At 48.3% G+C, this 16,403-nt stretch overlaps 1 pseudogene; it reads left to right on the top strand.

Annotated features, from left to right (window-relative positions):
* The first annotated feature begins 16,002 nt into the window (after positions 1 to 16,002).
* LOC113625219 (cytochrome c oxidase subunit 7C, mitochondrial pseudogene) lies at positions 16,003 to 16,194 on the top strand (annotated as a pseudogene).
* Positions 16,195 to 16,403: the final 209 nt, after the last annotated feature.

Raw genomic sequence — 16,403 nt, 5'->3', positions numbered from 1 at the left:
ATGGGAGTATAAACTGTTACATCCCCTTTGGAAAACTGGTAGAATTGACCAAAGCTAATCAAATACATTCCCTATGACCTAGCAATTACACACCTGGGTTTACACTTGATAGAAATGAGTTCTCAGTCCTCCAAAAGAAAGATACAAGAATCATCATAGTACCTCTACTTATGTTAGCCCCAAACTGGAAACAGTCCAAATGTCCATCAGCAGTAGAATAGAGAAATAATGGTATTTTTATATAATAGTATACTACATAACAGTGAAAAGGGACAAACTATTCGTAGATACGACATGGACGATTCTCACAGACATAATATTGAGCAAAAGGAGCCAGACACAAAAGGGTGCATACTGTATGATTCTATTCACAGAAACTTGAGAACAAGCAAAATTAATAGATGGTGATGGAATTCAGAACAGTGGTTATCTCTGAAAGGAACACAAGGGATCCTTCTGGGGTGCTGGAAATTGTCTATATCTCATTTGGGATGAGTGGTGGTTATAAGGGTGTATACATGTGTAAAAATTCATCAAGCTGTACACTTAAGATATATGCACTGTTACACCTCAATGAATGAGAGCAAAAAGGAAAACTCACAAACACTATATGACAATGATTGGGTCTCAAAGTAGGTTTCCTAATGCAACAGCAGCAGCACCAGGGAACTTGTTAGAAATGCAGTCTTTGACCCCAACGAAACCTACTGCATCAGATGGGGATGGAGTCTAGCAAGCTGTGTTTTAATAAGCCAGGATGATTCTGATGCGTGCTAAAGTTTGAGCACCACTGCCATAAGATCTAGGTACTATTAGCCGCACTTTACATATGAAAAAACTAAGGCTTATAGAGGGAAAGTAACATGTCCAAGTTCAGGCAACCACTAAGAAGGCTGACCTAGAATTTGAAGCCATATCTGGTTCAGTCCTGTGCTTCTCTGACCCAGTCTCACCACCCTCCTCTATGGAAATACGGCTCAGCTGGGGGGGCGGGATATGATGTGAGGCTGCATGATATTACTTCCATCAATGAAAAGAGAAGTCTAACTCTGGGTTCTTGTGGGGCAGACAGGACAGAAAGGCACGAAGTTCAATTCCACAGGTTTTTGCAATGGATAAAGCCAGCTGAGACCTATTTTCTTGGTTTCCTAAACTGGTCTGATGGAGGAAGGATTGCTGGAGGGGAAGCTAGAGACAAAGACAGAGCCCAAGGTTTGGTGAGCCTTTTCAACTACGTTCAGGAGTTTGGATCTTGACCCAAGTGCAGCAGGGAGCCGTCATCTGCCCCCTCCACCCAACTATATAAGCTCCCTGAGGGGAATCACCAGGTCTGTTTTAGTCACTAACATACACCCTGTCCCTAGCACTGTGCCTGGCTGGAGCTAAAGAGATTTGTTGAACTGATTATTTGATGCCAGAGGTGAAATGATGCATTTTCTGTGTCTAAAAGCTAGCTCTGGCTGAAGTGTGGAGAATCCACTTGAAGAGATCAGAGTTGGAGGCAATGGGACAGACTGTTTAGAAAACTGGTGCAGTGATTCAGGCAAAAGTGGAGGGGGCTTGAGGAGCTCTGGACTGGCCAGCAGTGTTCTCATCTCAGCTCTGCTTACCTCAGGCCACTTCCCTTCACTGGCCTCCGTGCCCCTGTCTCTCCTAAATAAGGGGTATGTCTAGCTGACCTGGTAGGGCACTTACAGTGCTCACATTCTGAGTGCTTTTATCAGCCCGGACAGACAGACAAACATGCATTTGCAAGAGACAGGGAGTTACTTCAGGCATGGAAATTTAGCTCCTGCCAGATTTTTGGTTGGGTGCCTCTGACTTCATGTGGTTGAGCTTCATGAAAGCAAATTGGAGGACAAAGAATATTAACTTTAATATCTATTCAAGGGTCCTTTATTAGCAGAACTATTAGTGAGAGGAGGTGGGGGGGGGGGAATCTAGACATTTCTGAAATATCTGTTTTCTTCCTGCAAGACAGGGAACAGAATTCAAGCTTTCAAATTGTTTATAAAGTAATCAGCATTAATTTGTTCTGTTCAGGTTTTAATTATACACTGTAGGCCATTCTGACAGGACACCACCACCGCCAAGTCTGTCAGGAGATAATTTCCCACCAGGATGACCACGCACCTCATGAATTATACATGAAACTTTGTTTCCTTGTGACTGTTGCTAAAAGATGCTGTCAGCCTTCTGAAATCTCAAAAGATCTGCAATTGTTTTTCAATAAGTGTAATTAGCAGGAAGTAGGTGGGGAGGTGTTAAGAATGACTTCCCAGGGATGTGAGATGCTGAGAGATGCTGAAAGGGTCCTTCCTCAGCTGGTGACCCCAGTGGGCTCCTTACAAAGTCTGGGCGTACAAAGTCTCAGCAGGTGGAAGTCAGGTCGGGATACTAATTCCCACATAACAAACAGGCAGCAAGATTTACACTTGTTCCCCCGGTGACTGAGCCCCAGCAAGGCAGCCAGAGACTCCAGACATGATTCTGTTATTCAATTGGAAGAAGAGTTTGATAGCTATGCTAATGACTTTTATCTGTGAAAACATAACTAATAGCTTGGTTTACATTTGCGTACATTTATGAGCATAATGTTAACACATAATTTTATTGCACAATAAAACATAATGCAGCATTAGTCAGCTTCACCAAAAAAAAAAAAAAAAGAGGATACCTTAGAGTGATCTGCACGTAAACCCTCATACCGCATTTATATGACAGTATCATTTAAAATGTCGACCCATTTGAATTAATGAAAGAGTTTCCCAGTTAACAATTAGCTGCATAAGGCCATTTCCTGTAGACATAATATTTGGGGGTGATGCTTATGATTTGCTGCGTAATTCATCACAGCATTGATTGCTAAAGGTTGTTTCTCAGCACTGTCATTCTTACAGTTAAACTGGATTGAATGGAGGTGATACTTCTCAGGTCGCATGCACAGGCTTTCTTGGAGCCCGTGCAGTGTGGCTCCCATTTGAGGCATGCAGACACAACAACCAGGCCAAAGGAACTCACTTTGGGCTTGAGGAGGACCTTGCAGATGACATGGGAACACCCCTCTGCACAAGAGATCTAATGGAGCAGAGCTCAGAGACGGGGCACAGCGGGCAGGGAAGGCTGGGACATCCAGACTGGAGGCTGGGTTGCAAACGACCAATGTGAAATGAAGAGACAGCAATGGTTGGGATGTCGTAAAGGAAGGAATCTGCATGACCTTGGCTGAAGGCAGAGTCAGAAAGAAGCAAGGAGGTTTGGTGACAGTCAAAGTCAAACACAGCTAGTGCTTCCAGGATGGCCTACAGAAGTGCACTGGATGGACTGGATGTGTTTAGTCAAGATTCCTACTTGCAAAACAGCAACCCAAGTCAAATAAGCTCAAGCAAAGATGGAACTTTTAGGCTCATGAAAACTCCTGGGGTGGGATAGCATCAAACACAGCTGACTCCAGGTGCTCCAAGAATACCCCCAGAGTTCAGTTTCTCCCAACCTCTCTCTCTCTCTCTCTCTCTCTCCCTCCCTCTCTCTCTTTCTCTTTCCCTCCTTCTCCATTGTTTTCCATTGTGCCTGAAGCATTCTCTATTAGGGTCTCTCCAGGGATCAGAAGATAGCCCTTGAGGGGCTCAGGCTTACATGATAAAAACAGCTCATGATCACAAGTTAGTCCCTGCGGGAGTCCGTCCAGACCCACACACCATGTCCAGGGGTCTGAGGTGCTCTGCCTGGGGTCCCTGCTCTCCCTGTGGTGAGAATGTTGACACCCTTGATCAGCCTCATCAAAATCACAAGGACTTAGACTCTTCCTGAAGGAAGGGAGGTGAACAGGCAAGAGAGCAATGGCGGACTCATCCCTTCCCCCAGGGCTGTGGTGCAAGGGGCTGGAGAGCGCTTATCATCCTCGGGGGGCCACCATGGAGGTGCCTGAAGAAGGCGCTACGGAGGAGAGCGCGCTGCATCTGGAAGGGGCCAGAGAGCACCGCCAGGCACTGACTCCCTGGAGGAAGCAGGGCTGCTCACCTTGAGACCGGAGACCCTAGGGATGGTGACGGCTCTCTGCAAATATCAGAAGCCTGTGCATCCCGTGTAACTCCAAAGGGGGAAAAGAGCCGTGGGCGACGTTACAGGTAAACAAGCAAGTTTGTCTCAATATCTGGCGCCTTGAGGTCTTAACAGGCAGACAGACTCTAACCAGACAGGCTGCCCTAGGGCTGGCAGCTCCTCATCTACGAATAAATGCAAGCAAGCAAACAGGGGCCAGAAAATCCCCCCTGCCAAGATGCTGTAGAGGAGAAATCAGAATGAGAGAGAATGCTCTAGATGACCATCTCCCATGAGCACAGGGATGGGGTGGTGCCTGCTAGCTACGGCCTCAAAGCCCTGGTGTCTTCAGGTTGAAGAAGTGAGGCTGAGATGCATGTGTCTGAAGCCTCTGAATATTAAATGATAAAGTAAAATAAATAAAGCTGGAATGTGTGCATATAAATTACCCTCCCCAGGCAATACTGGAGAGAGGGTTGGGAGAGACCCATGCTTGACAGAACACAGGCTGGACTGCTGTATCAGTTTCACAGGGCTGCCTTTTGTAACCAATTATCACAAATCGGGTATCTTGAAACAACAGAAATTTATTCTCACAGTTCTGGAGCCTAGAAGTCCAAAATCAAGGTGTCAGCCGGGCCATGCTTCCTCTGGAGGCTCTAGGAGAGAACCCTTTCATGCTCCTTCCAGCGCTGGTGGTCCTTGGTGTTCCCTGTGGTTACATCGCTCCATCTCGTCTCCATCTTCATGTGCCTTCCTGTCTTTTCTGGTCGTGTCTTCTGCTCTTCTGTCTCTTGTAAGGACACTTGTAATGGGTTTAGGATCCACTGAGGTAACCCAGGATGAGCTCATCTCGAGATTTTTAACTTAATTCCATCTGCCGAGTTTCTTTTTCCAAATAAGTTCCCATTCACGGGTTCTGGGTGGGCGTATCTTTTTTGGGGGGGGGGGGGTTGTGGGTAGCACCGTTCTACCTAGTACAACGGGCAACTGGCCAGATTTGCGGACATCACAAGAGGACATCCTGGGCATGGTGGGAGGTGCTGGCTGAGAGGAGAGAAGCTGACCTCAGGCAGAGCTCACGCGAGCTCCCTGGCCTCCTTGGAAACTCAGAGCCTGCAAAGGATGCCCAGGATAGGAGAAAGAGTAAAGATGTCTTATGTGCTTGAATGCCCTTAAGGAAGGGAAATAAGATACCATGGAATGTTAGGTATCTATGAATCTCTTAATCGAATATTAAATCTAATATAACTTCTGGTAAAAGTGCTTATTTGTATTTCAGATTTCCCAAGAGTGTTGGGAAATGGCATTTGCCATGAAATTAATTATCTGACTAATTCATGAGAAATATCACAAGGAGAGGCCCCCACCTGTATAATCAATAATCACTGTGAATGTGAACAGTGAAGGTCACTCTAAAACTTCCTGGTGTAATAACCCAGTGTCTGAAGAGTGTCTCCATCTACCCTGATTGTCAAGTTCCCTGTTGTACGCTATCCTCCTTTGGGGGCTAAATCTAAGCTTGAGGTTGTATTTCCATCCTTGTCATCACCATTCCTATTGAGGACACCATCATTGCCATTTTTAATGAGCTCCCTTGATACAATGAGTCTGATGGGGCCACTGAAAGCAGGTGAAGACAGTTGTGATGCAGCAAAAGGAGTCCTAGCCTTGGAACCATTTCATTGTATCATCCTGCTGGCCCTTTGGGGCAGGTAATATTGTTCCCATTTTACAAAGAGGAAAATGGAGGCTCTGAGAGGTGATGTGACCACTCAAGTACTCACAGCTAATAAGCTGAGATTTAAATCCAAGTCTTTTTTTTATTTCGATATTCTCTCTGTCTTAGATTTGCTTACAGAACGTGGGCCGGTAATGATTTCGAGCTGGGCCTGTGGCCTGGTATCCAACTCATTCTGCAGGTCCAGACTGTGCTCTCTGGTTGGTCTTTCCTCATTGTATCGATGAAGTAGTGGTTAATAGAGGCTCCTATTACCAGTGTCACTATAAGTAAGCCAGGAGAGGCAATGCGTCTTATTACTTTTACTGAGTTGGCTGATTTCAAAGAGAAACTTACAGTATTTTCCCAAAATATCTAAAGAGATAAGGTAGCCTGTGAGGTGTATAGAAAGAACGCTGCCTGAAAGTCCAGGCAGGACTGGACTTTGGATGCCTGGCTCTGCCAGGTTTAGGAACAGCCATGGTTTGAAGATTCCTATCTTAATGGTGTTCTAAAAGCCCCTTTTTCCCTCCTGGCTCCCACAATTACAGAGAGGCCCAGAAACTTCCCACTGTGTTTATTGTTTAGGAAACTGTCATCTGGTCCCAAGTTATCTTGTCCCGCTTTTTCTGTTTTTCTGCCTTTTACAATTTCTTGTCTCTGGTCCTTTGTTCAGCAGCTCCTCTTTGTAATTAACCCTTTTTTGTGTCTCTGGTGGGATGCAGACCAGCCCTTTAGAGGCTTCTAATGACACCCACTTTGGCTCCTGCTGTGGCCCAGGAGATAACGGCCTCGAAAGCTTTCTCAGCAGCACGTGTAGCCTCTTCGTCACAGCCCTCTGTGTCCCAGTACCACCAGGCTAGGTTTTGTATTAATAGATACTCAGAAAACGAGAGATACTTAGAAATACTCAGATACTTAGAAAACGAGACAAAGAAAGATGACTTAGCCCGTTATGTCTAAGAGACCCAGCACCGTATAAGTGTCTTTCCATCCCTGAAGCCGAACGTTCAGTAGGTTCAAGTGCACTTCTCTTAGACCCCCTAGGAGTACGGTTCAACCTTGATTAATCAGAGTGTACGGGAAAGGGCAAGGGGGGAGAGAGGGGAGACTGGGGGTAATTGGAAAGTTCTATCTTACAGAAAGTTAACCAAAAAAACTTTTTTCCCCCCTAATCTATATTTCAGCTTTTTCCTGAAACACTTTGAGAAATCATGTATTTCCATATCAGGGTGGGTTAGTGAACGTGGTCATTGCTCCCTTCTTAATTTCTTCAAGAAGTGGAATCTTCCTCTCTGCCCCTGGAGCACTGAGTTTGAGTCTGGTAGCCCTAAGCTGGTTTATTGTCGTCTTTTGTATTCATCCTTATTTCTCTGCACCTTATGAATATAAGACCTCTACATGTCTTATATTCAGGTACCAAAAGCAGGATGTTGTGGCCCTGCCGTTTGGGCCACAAGGATATTTGTTCTTGTACCATCGTACTTAATGCCTCTGTTGCCTTTGAATGGGAAAGTCAAGTATACATTCTGCTTCTAAGAGATTTAATTGTGCCAAGACAGCTTAGTCATGCTACAAAAATGCCTTAAGTGCCAACTATGGGCCAGGCAGTGTTTCAGGTAGAGCCGCTACATCGTGTTCTACATTTCATGCTATGTAAAGGGTGCCCCCTAGAGTTGTACAATGTCTTCGCCCAGGTTCTAGATGCTTGGGGCACAAAACTAAACAGAAATGGCCAAATGCCTTGCTTTTGTGGAGCTTACGACTCAATGTGCAGAGACAGACAATTCATTTCACAAACATAAGGAAAATATAGAGTGAGTCATATGGTAATAAGTGCTGTGGGGGAAATAAAGCCAGGAAAGGGGATAAGAGTGGTGGTGCAGGGGGTGCTTTCCAAGAGAATATTCCTAGAAGGTTTCGCTGAGAGGGTAGCATTTGAGCAAAGACCTGAAGGATGAAGGATCATGCTCTGTGGGTCTCTGGAGTAAGAGTGGCTCAGGGAGAGGGAAGAGCCCTGCAGCTGGAGCGCGTCAAGTGTGTGAAGGATCAACAGAGGCCAGTGTGGCTGAAGTAGAGAGCGAGGGGAGGGCAGTAGGAGAGGAGGTCTGGCAGGTCCTGGGGACCATGTTCATTATGTAAGGCCAAGTGAAAGTGGCGCTTAATGCAGAGAAGCAACAAGGCTCTAGGACTGGTTATTGGGACAGAAAGAGGTATCGAGCCGCCTCAGTCCTTCAAGCACTGAATGTACATGTTAAGGATGTTCAAGGGGTGCATGGCCAGGTGGCGAGTATGTAAGGAGACCACCAAGAAGATCCATGCAGCCTGTTTTTGAGCAAGGAAGGCATCCCTCTTCTTAGAGCGGGAGGAGAATTTGGAGAGCCATCTTCTTGCTGCCTTCAGTTCGCGAGTAGGAGCTCGGAAAACCACAGAGGAGGACAGACTTGCCAAAGGCCACACTGGGATCAGTGGCAAAACCGGGTCTAGAACCCAGGACCCTTGGAGCACAGTGATCTTTCTTCCATCACTTTCAGCCTCCACCCCCTGAACTGGACCATAAAATTATATCTGGTCAGCCTCCTCACAGGATCGTTATGGGGAGTCCACATAACCTACACTGAGATGAAGTGGTGGCTACCACTGGGACGTCAGTCATGTCTTGGTGTGCCCAGAGGCGTTGGGCAGGGAACACGGGCTCCTCTTTCTCTTTGGAGACAAAGAGAATGTAAGCAGGAGGAAGTAAGGGGCAAAAACATGAAAGGGGTGATAACATAATGCTTGATGGGGATCTTGGTCACCCAATCAAGCCAAAGAAAATTTAGTATGAGTCCCATGGAGAAAAGAGCTACAGCAGAAGAGGGAGGAATGGGTTTCCAGAGGGACTTGATGAAACGTAGTCCATGACCAGCACAGTCTGCGACCCAAGCAACACAGATGTGGGTGGAGAGAGGACAGAAGGAAGACCTCCTACATGGAGCCCAGTCATGTTTTAGCCTCTGAAGGGTGGCCGATGGAGGAGCTTTGCAGACCTGGCCCTACTCACTGATGTGAAATCCCCAATGTCTGCCGTGAGCAGAAGGGCAAGAGAGGAAGACTCTCCCCCAGGCTGCATGTGGTCACCACAGCCAAACGGCTGGCTCGGGAGCTGCTTGGTAAACACCTTGAGGACCTCCACACAGGACCAGGGAGTCCTGCAGGATGGGGCAGGAGCCAATGAAACATGAGGTCTGACCACCACAGAAACCCCATCTAGGTTTACAGGCTGGAGAGAACTTGAACAGAGTTGGAATATGCTTGTCTGGCACACAATAGGTGCTCAGTTAATCATCTTCTTGAACCCAGCACTCATGGAACTTCCAAAGCAGAGCCCCAGACTAAAGCCCTTTCAGTTGCTGTGACTAAGAGTAAATTCCACAGAAAGATTACTTGGTGAACAGGAGGATTATAAATCTCTGGACGGCCCTGTCTGGTCAAGAATGACCCCCACTATGAACCCTGAGGCGGTTGCCAAGATTGGAATTTGCATGTGTTTGGTGTGTGAGTGTGTGTGTGTATGTGTGTGTGTGAGTGTGTGTGTGTATGTGCACCTACCAAGCTTACATGACTAGTAGTTAGGGGTGGGGGGATTAGAAAGAAAAGGTCAGGAAGAGAGAAAGACAGTGGGTCAGCAGGAGCAGAGCAGAGAGCCTTGAAGTCCAGACTGAATCAGAGGCCTGAGGTCCACCCACCCACTGGGAAGGCCACATCTAGGCCTCAGAGGCATGTCTGGCTTGAGCTGGAAAGGAAATAAAAGGAAGCTGGGGACCCATTTGGTCTCAGGCCAGGCAGCTAATTGTTTCTGACATGGGCCAGAGTTCTGCCAATAATTGCTGGGCTCACCCTCACATTTGAAGTAAAAAAAAAAAAAAAAAAAAGGAGGGGGTTTCACTAACATCTCTTCCAGATTTCTTTTTTGCTTTCAGGCGGGCCTTGGTCCCATTATCTTGGCGCATTTGACTTTAGTGACGGGAGCTGGATGGGCTTAATGGTGAAGCAGCTCGTAGGGATCCCCCTGGAGCCATCCCTGCTCCCTCAGTCTTCAAAGGGCCCCTGGGCCCCTCTGCCCCTCTGGACAGGCAGGGAGAGGAACTGCCCTGCAGCCACGACTCTCACCCACGCTCCAGCCCCCAACCTGGAGCCCCCAGCCCAGTGCCTCTTGCACATCCTGTCTAGTCTTTAAAAATCACCTTAACATGCTGTTGTCATCACCCCTCTTCTAGTCTCCCACATTCCTCCAAGAGTCTCGGGGCTAATTCTCAAATTGCCATCTTGGTGCCTGGGGATGTGACAGAGCAGAAGGACTCAGGGATTAAGCAGCATCCGCTGTGCCTCTTACTGGCTGCAGATGGCCATTGAGAAGTTAGTTACTTTCAGTGAATCTCAGTTTTCTGAACCTCAAGTCAGATGTAACAGTAACCATCTCTCAGTGACGCATGTGGAGCCCAGCACAGTGTCTGAAACATAGTACATGCTTAATAAACTCAGCCCCACCCCCCATGAGGGCAGAGAGTTTCATCTGTTTTATTCACTGTTGCAATCCCAGCACCTAGATTGATGCCTGGCACAGGGCAGTAGCTCAGTAAACATTTCTGAAAGGGATGAAGGACTGGGGAGAAATTCTAACCAGCCGAAATAGAAGCCACCCCATTCAGCTTCTCTCACTAAACTTACCCTAGTGCTCCCTTCCTATCCAGAAACCCAGCCTCCTCAAACATTACTGCATTTCCCTCCTTCCCTTCAGAGCAGCCTCCTGCACCCAGCATCCTTGCTCTCTTCCTCTCCCTGCACGCTCACCTGCCTTGAGGTACACGGGATTGTCCTCATTTTACATATGAGGAGACGGAGACCTAGAGCGGGAAACTGCACGTTCAGTGAGTAGAGAAGCTGGGATTTGAACCCAGCTCATCCCGGCTCTGGTGCTTCTGTTTTCCATCCCTGTCCTGTCCTCCTGTCCTTCCGCTCCTCAAGCCACTGCCCAGGACCTGCTGGTCCCAAGCTTGGTGCCCTCAGCCCATCACAGGGAGGCAGCTGCCCCTGCCTGATCACCCTTCTCGAAGTCCTCTCTGCCCTCAGCTCCAGGGCTCAGGGTGTCCAGTGTAGGGTTTCAGGGGAATTTCTATCATAATTAGTCACATCTCTTTTCTCCCTCTGAGTTAGAGTCAATTAAGAAATAGGATGCGAGTCAGGCAGCTGGTGTGATAGTTTGAAAGTTCAGTAAATTCTCACTCCCCTCCGGTTCCCTGAACAGATTTCCGTGGTCCACTGCGGCTGGGCTTGGCCAAATGACTGGCTTTGGCGGGGGGAATGTTTGCAAATGTGATACAAGAAGAGGCCTTTGTGTGCTGAGCAGTTTGGCTGGGCTCTTGCACATCTGCCACCACCGTGGCGCTAGCCCAGGTGGTCCACTGGCCCTGGAGGAAGGAAAGATACAGGGAGCAGACCTGAACCCAACCCACAGCCTTGGGGCTGACCCCGACTCTACTGACCAACACCCAGATGTCCCACAAACACAGGAGCAAGAAGAGAGTGCGGTTTGAAACCGCTAAGCTACAGGGTTTCTAGCTTTATTATAGTGACAAATAAATAAAAGATCCAGATGGAGATCCAGAAACCAGATTCCTGACTGATAAGGCTGCCATCCTCCCCACGGCCACAGCAGTCTCCAGCCACCCTCGTCACTCGTTGACTGTGCCCAGGGAGGGGGCATAGAGCCAAACACACCCAACCTGCATCCGGCAGCCTTGACCAGAGAAATAGAGATGTTGTGCAACTGGATCCTCGGTAAGTGGAGGCTCAAGACCCCTCCTGTTTCCACATTTGTTACTGAAAATCTCTATGAAACGTCACCGTCTACTTAGGCGGCTGAGAGCTGCCCAGGCCGCAGAGGGAGTGAATGTCAGGATGGGGGTCGGGCTGTGGTGGGGTGTGCCGGCCCCAGCCCCTCTTTCTAGTTACTGCTCTTTGGGGGGATGCTGCGTGCTTTCAACCGACTCCCGGATCTCAACTTGATTTGTGATCAGTCGGCTTTCAACGGAGAGGTAAGCGTGGAGGAAAAAAAGCAAAGCACACTGAGGTTTCCTGAAAAAGCAAGAAAAAGACCGCTCTTGTATGTCAGTGAGCTGTGGTGAAGTGGTCAAGGGCTTCCAGTTTCTCAGGGGTGCCCTCTCTGACCCAGGCAGGTCTTCCAGCCTGGTAGCTTTGCTCTCCTCCACAATGTGGAGATAGTGATGGATCCCTGCCCGCCCACAGAGCTGTGGTGACAGAAAGTGAATGACAGAAAGCAAGATGTGGACACACTTGGGAAGTCATCACACCTTGCAGATACAAAACAGTAAAACAGTTCTCACCTCTGGCAACCTTGGTCTCACTTTAAAAGTCAACAAGTTTGGACTTCCCTGGTAGTACAGTGGTTGGGAGTCCGCCTGTCGATGCAGGGGACACGGGTTCGTGCCCCGGTCCAGGAGGATCCCACATGCCGCGGAGCAACTGGGCCCGTTAACTATGACCGCTGAGCCTGTGAGTCCGGAGCCTGTGCTCCGCAGCGGGAGAGGCCACAGCAGTGAGAGGCCCGCGTACCGCAAAAAAAAAAAAAGTCAACGAGTTTAAATAAAATGTCACTAAATTGTATTTCTTTAACAAGAATGCCTATTCTGGTCCTTGTTCTTCCTAAAAGAACTGGCCTTTCTATTTTTGTCATGTTCAAAAGACCACAGGCTTAAGAGACAGAGAAATGTGGGTCCAAATCCTGCTTCAAGTACTAATAAGCTGCATGACTGTGGGCAAGTCAAGTAATGTCATATAGCCTGAATTTCCTCATCTGTAAAATGGGTACAATAGTAAATGTTCCTTCAGATTGCTGTGAAGGTCAAAGCAGACGTTGGTATCAAAAGTACTTTATGATTTGGAAGTGACGTGTAGGTGACAGGTGTCATTATTATTATTTTTCAAGCATTTGTCAAAACCTATGATATATAAATGTTTTATGCTCCATCCTCATCAGGATCAGGCAATTTGGGGGCAACTTCTACTATTTACCCAGTAATCTCTGCTCTCCCTCTTTAAGGGCACCTTTTACAGACAAGAAGTTCGACATCTCTCCTCGGTAGCTAGAACTGAAGGAAGAAGAAAGTGGCCAGAGACAGTGAGGGGTGGAAGGAACTGCAGCCCCTGAGGTGCCTGCAACATCACCTGGTTTTCCAGAAACTCCCAACTATGCTGGGTCTCCTCAGGGACCAACAAGACGAGGTGTAGAAATTGCTACTGGGTAATAGTCATAGTCATAAAAATAACACTGTGAAAAATCCACATTGTGAATAACAAGGTGAAGTTAATGCAAAGACTCATTGCCCCTCGTTAGCGAAAACTTGGGCGCAACTTTTCCAGCCTCCTGGGAAGGCTTTGGAGAACGCTGCTTCCACCCAGAAGCACTTCATCATTTATATGAATGAAAATGAGTGCAAACAGATTGTCGGGATGTCTGTTAACATCACCTCTTTTTTCTTGCAAGGAATCCCCTCTGTAATTACATTTTGCCTGTCAGTTCATAAATTTTTCTTATTACAAACTGGTCATTATTGATGGCTTTTTAAAAGTACAAAAACTGAGCCCAAAGCAGTAGATCTCTCGGTAAATTCAAAACATACTCTCTTTGGTCCCAATCACTGGTGAGGAGTGAAGGGGAAAGTCTCCTCGTTCGTTGTGAGCAGAAGCAGGCCTGACATACGTTTCGGTTTAGAGACTTGGCTTTGAGGGATGCATGTTTTAAGCCACAGTGAAAATAATAAATAAAGGATAAACTTATTTGGCAAATGCTGACACTCTGCAAGCCAGCATCCTGCCATTGTTCTCTAGCTGGGTCGCACTGCGCAAAGGCTTCTATTTGGGTTCCTGGCATTTATGACCAAATGTCATGATGAGCAAAGGGAGGGAGGCGGTGGGGGACACGGGCGGGATAATAAAGACTTGCAGTCAGAGTTTTTAAGTAACCAGTAGATCGTGTTCAAATCCTTTTAAAATGAGGTTCTGTGGTTCTATATTTAGACCTATCTGGTTAAAACATGAAAGAGCCAAATTTCAAGTGATTTCTGCCTTCTGGGGAGAGAATGGGTGTTCCTCATTGTTCACAGTCTGAGAGAAGTTTCTAGAACTTTTACTGGTCACAAGTAAGGGACCATATCAACTGTGGGGGGAGGAGGGCAGGAGAGTGGACATCCAGGGGACCTTCCCCACCCCTCCAGCCCAGCCCCCTGAACACGCAGAAAGCAAAGCAGGCTGGTAGCCCCCTAACCTACTCCCTTACGCTGCAACTGTGCAAAATGGGTGGGGAGGAAGCGCAAATGCAAACCTGGACGTGTGTGATCCATTCCTGATTGGAGCTGGATGGAACCAAGTAGTCAAAGCAAGACACAATGTGGTCTAGGTCGGGCTGCCAGGCTTGGACTGCTCACTCGCTAAACACAGGCAGCAGCTACTGATCTGGCCGAGAAACAATGCCCCATTCAGCTCTCAGTATCTGTTCTTAATATCAAGATGCAAAACCGGGGTCCCCATCGGTGAGGAAGCAGAGTCCGGGCCAGGAGAGCAATTACACCTTAGCCAATCAAGTGAACAGAATGGGAGATATAAAAACATTTTTCAAGTGGAAATAATTCAAGATCCTTCTAAATATCTTAACAGCGTACTTGGCCACACTGGGGATTAGGAAGCAGTATTTTATGTTGGGCAGCAGGGCCTTTGTTTTGTGTGCGTGTGTTTTTCTCGTTAGCCAGGGATCTGAAGAGAGGACTGCGTTCTGTCAGAGTGTGGCACGGACCCCTCCAGCCCCCGGCGGGGCACGGCAGCACCAGCATTTGGCAAGAAGACAGGGGAGTCGGTGATGAAACAGACCTAGTCCCATGTCACGTCTCGACAGCTTCGAAGCCTACCCCGCCCACACTCATGGGTTCCCCCAGCCTCACCAGGCTTGGTTTATGGGAGAGGGCTGCCCTCAGAGCAAAACCCAGGAGACAGGCAGAAGGTCCAGAACACACAGGCTTTGGCCGTGGCCCCCAGAGCAGGGTGAGACTGGAACTGGGTCACCCTCTGTTTTCTGTCAGCTCCCAGATAAGATGAGAAAAAGTTGGCTCTGCTGGGAGGAGCCTGTAATCCCAGCAGAATCCCTCAGTCGGCCCTAAAGTTGGCCTCCGGGCAATAAATCTGCATCCTGTGAGAAGCAGCCCTGCTCTGCCCGGCCTCAGGGCGCCCCACTTGAGTTCTGAGACGATTCTCTGTGCTGGGCACTGGGGCCAGAGAGGAACAAGCTGGGGCTGGAGAGAGGCTGGGAGGAAAGAGACCGTGATGATGGCAAAAATAATGAAGAGGAGAGAACATTTATAAGGCCACCTTGAGAACTTCACAAACAATCACTCCTTTAATCCTCTACCCTGTGAGATTGGTATTACCATCATCTGCAATTTACAGATAATGAAACCAAGGCTCAGAGAAGTTAAGTAACTTGCCCAAGGTCACACAGGCCAAGTCAGATTTTTTTTTTTTTTTTTTTTTTTTTTGCGGTACGCAGGCCTCTCACTGTTGTGGCCTCTCCCGTTGCGGAGCACAGGCTCCGGACGCGCAGGCTCAGCGGCCACGGCTCACGGGTCCAGCCGCTTCGCGGCATGTGGGATCTTCCCGGACCGGGGCATGAACCCGTGTCCCCTGCCTCGGCAGGCGGACTCTCAACCACTGCGCCACCAGGGAAGCCCCCGAGTCAGATTTGAACCCAAAACATCTAGCTCCAGGGTCCGTGTTCCTAACCACTTTGCACCTAAAGGAACTGAAGAGAAGGCTTCCTGAAGGAAGCTTTGAAAGGCCAGGCGGACATGTCCTGTGGCACAAGCCCATCTGTTAACACTTGGGGTCTACACCTTGACTCTGGCTCAGAATCCAGAGGATGAGAACGGGTTACTCAGAGTGTGGTCCCTGGACGGCAGCACCAGCCTCATCTGGGAGTTCCACGAAACAGAATCTAATTTTTAACAAGCCCCCAGTCGACTCCCAGGCACTCGCAAGTTTAGGGGGCCCTGACACAGAACAAAAGAGCTAGGCAGCCCTTTCAGTCCTTGCCCACAAGGGATCAAGGTCATGAGGAAAGGAGTGCGGGGTGTGCTGCCACCATTTCTTCCGCCTTCAGTTTCTGCGTCTTTCGCAGGGCTTCCAACAGCCCTATGTTGGGACAAAGCATCTGGAGGTTCACAACCTCTGTGGTCTGTAGAAGCCGCTGTGAGGAGGGTCCAGGGAAGAATTTACCAATTTCAGTGGAAAACAAGTGGCGGTTACTAGCTATGATGACTTTGTACTTAGGGTCTGGATTTGCTGCACCTTTCTATATAGTAAGACACCAACTGCTTAAAAAATAATCCTTGAGACAGAATACAAAGAGGAGCGTTTTAAGATGTGCACTCTCTGGGCTTCCCTGGTGGCGCAGTGGTTGAGAGTCCGCCTGCCGATGCAGGGGACACGGGTTCGTGCCCCGGTCCGGGAAGATCCCACATGCCGCGGAGCGGCTGGGCCCGTGAGCCATGGCCGCTGAGCCTGCGCGTCCGGAGCCTGTGCTCCACAACGGGAA

The sequence above is a fragment of the Aethalodelphis obliquidens genome, unplaced genomic scaffold (genome assembly GCF_003676395.1).
Source record: "Aethalodelphis obliquidens isolate GAN/ISIS:26980383/991018 unplaced genomic scaffold, ASM367639v1 scaffold14, whole genome shotgun sequence".
NCBI lineage: Eukaryota > Metazoa > Chordata > Mammalia > Artiodactyla > Delphinidae > Aethalodelphis > Aethalodelphis obliquidens.
This window is presented reverse-complemented; position numbering and strand designations above follow the sequence as displayed.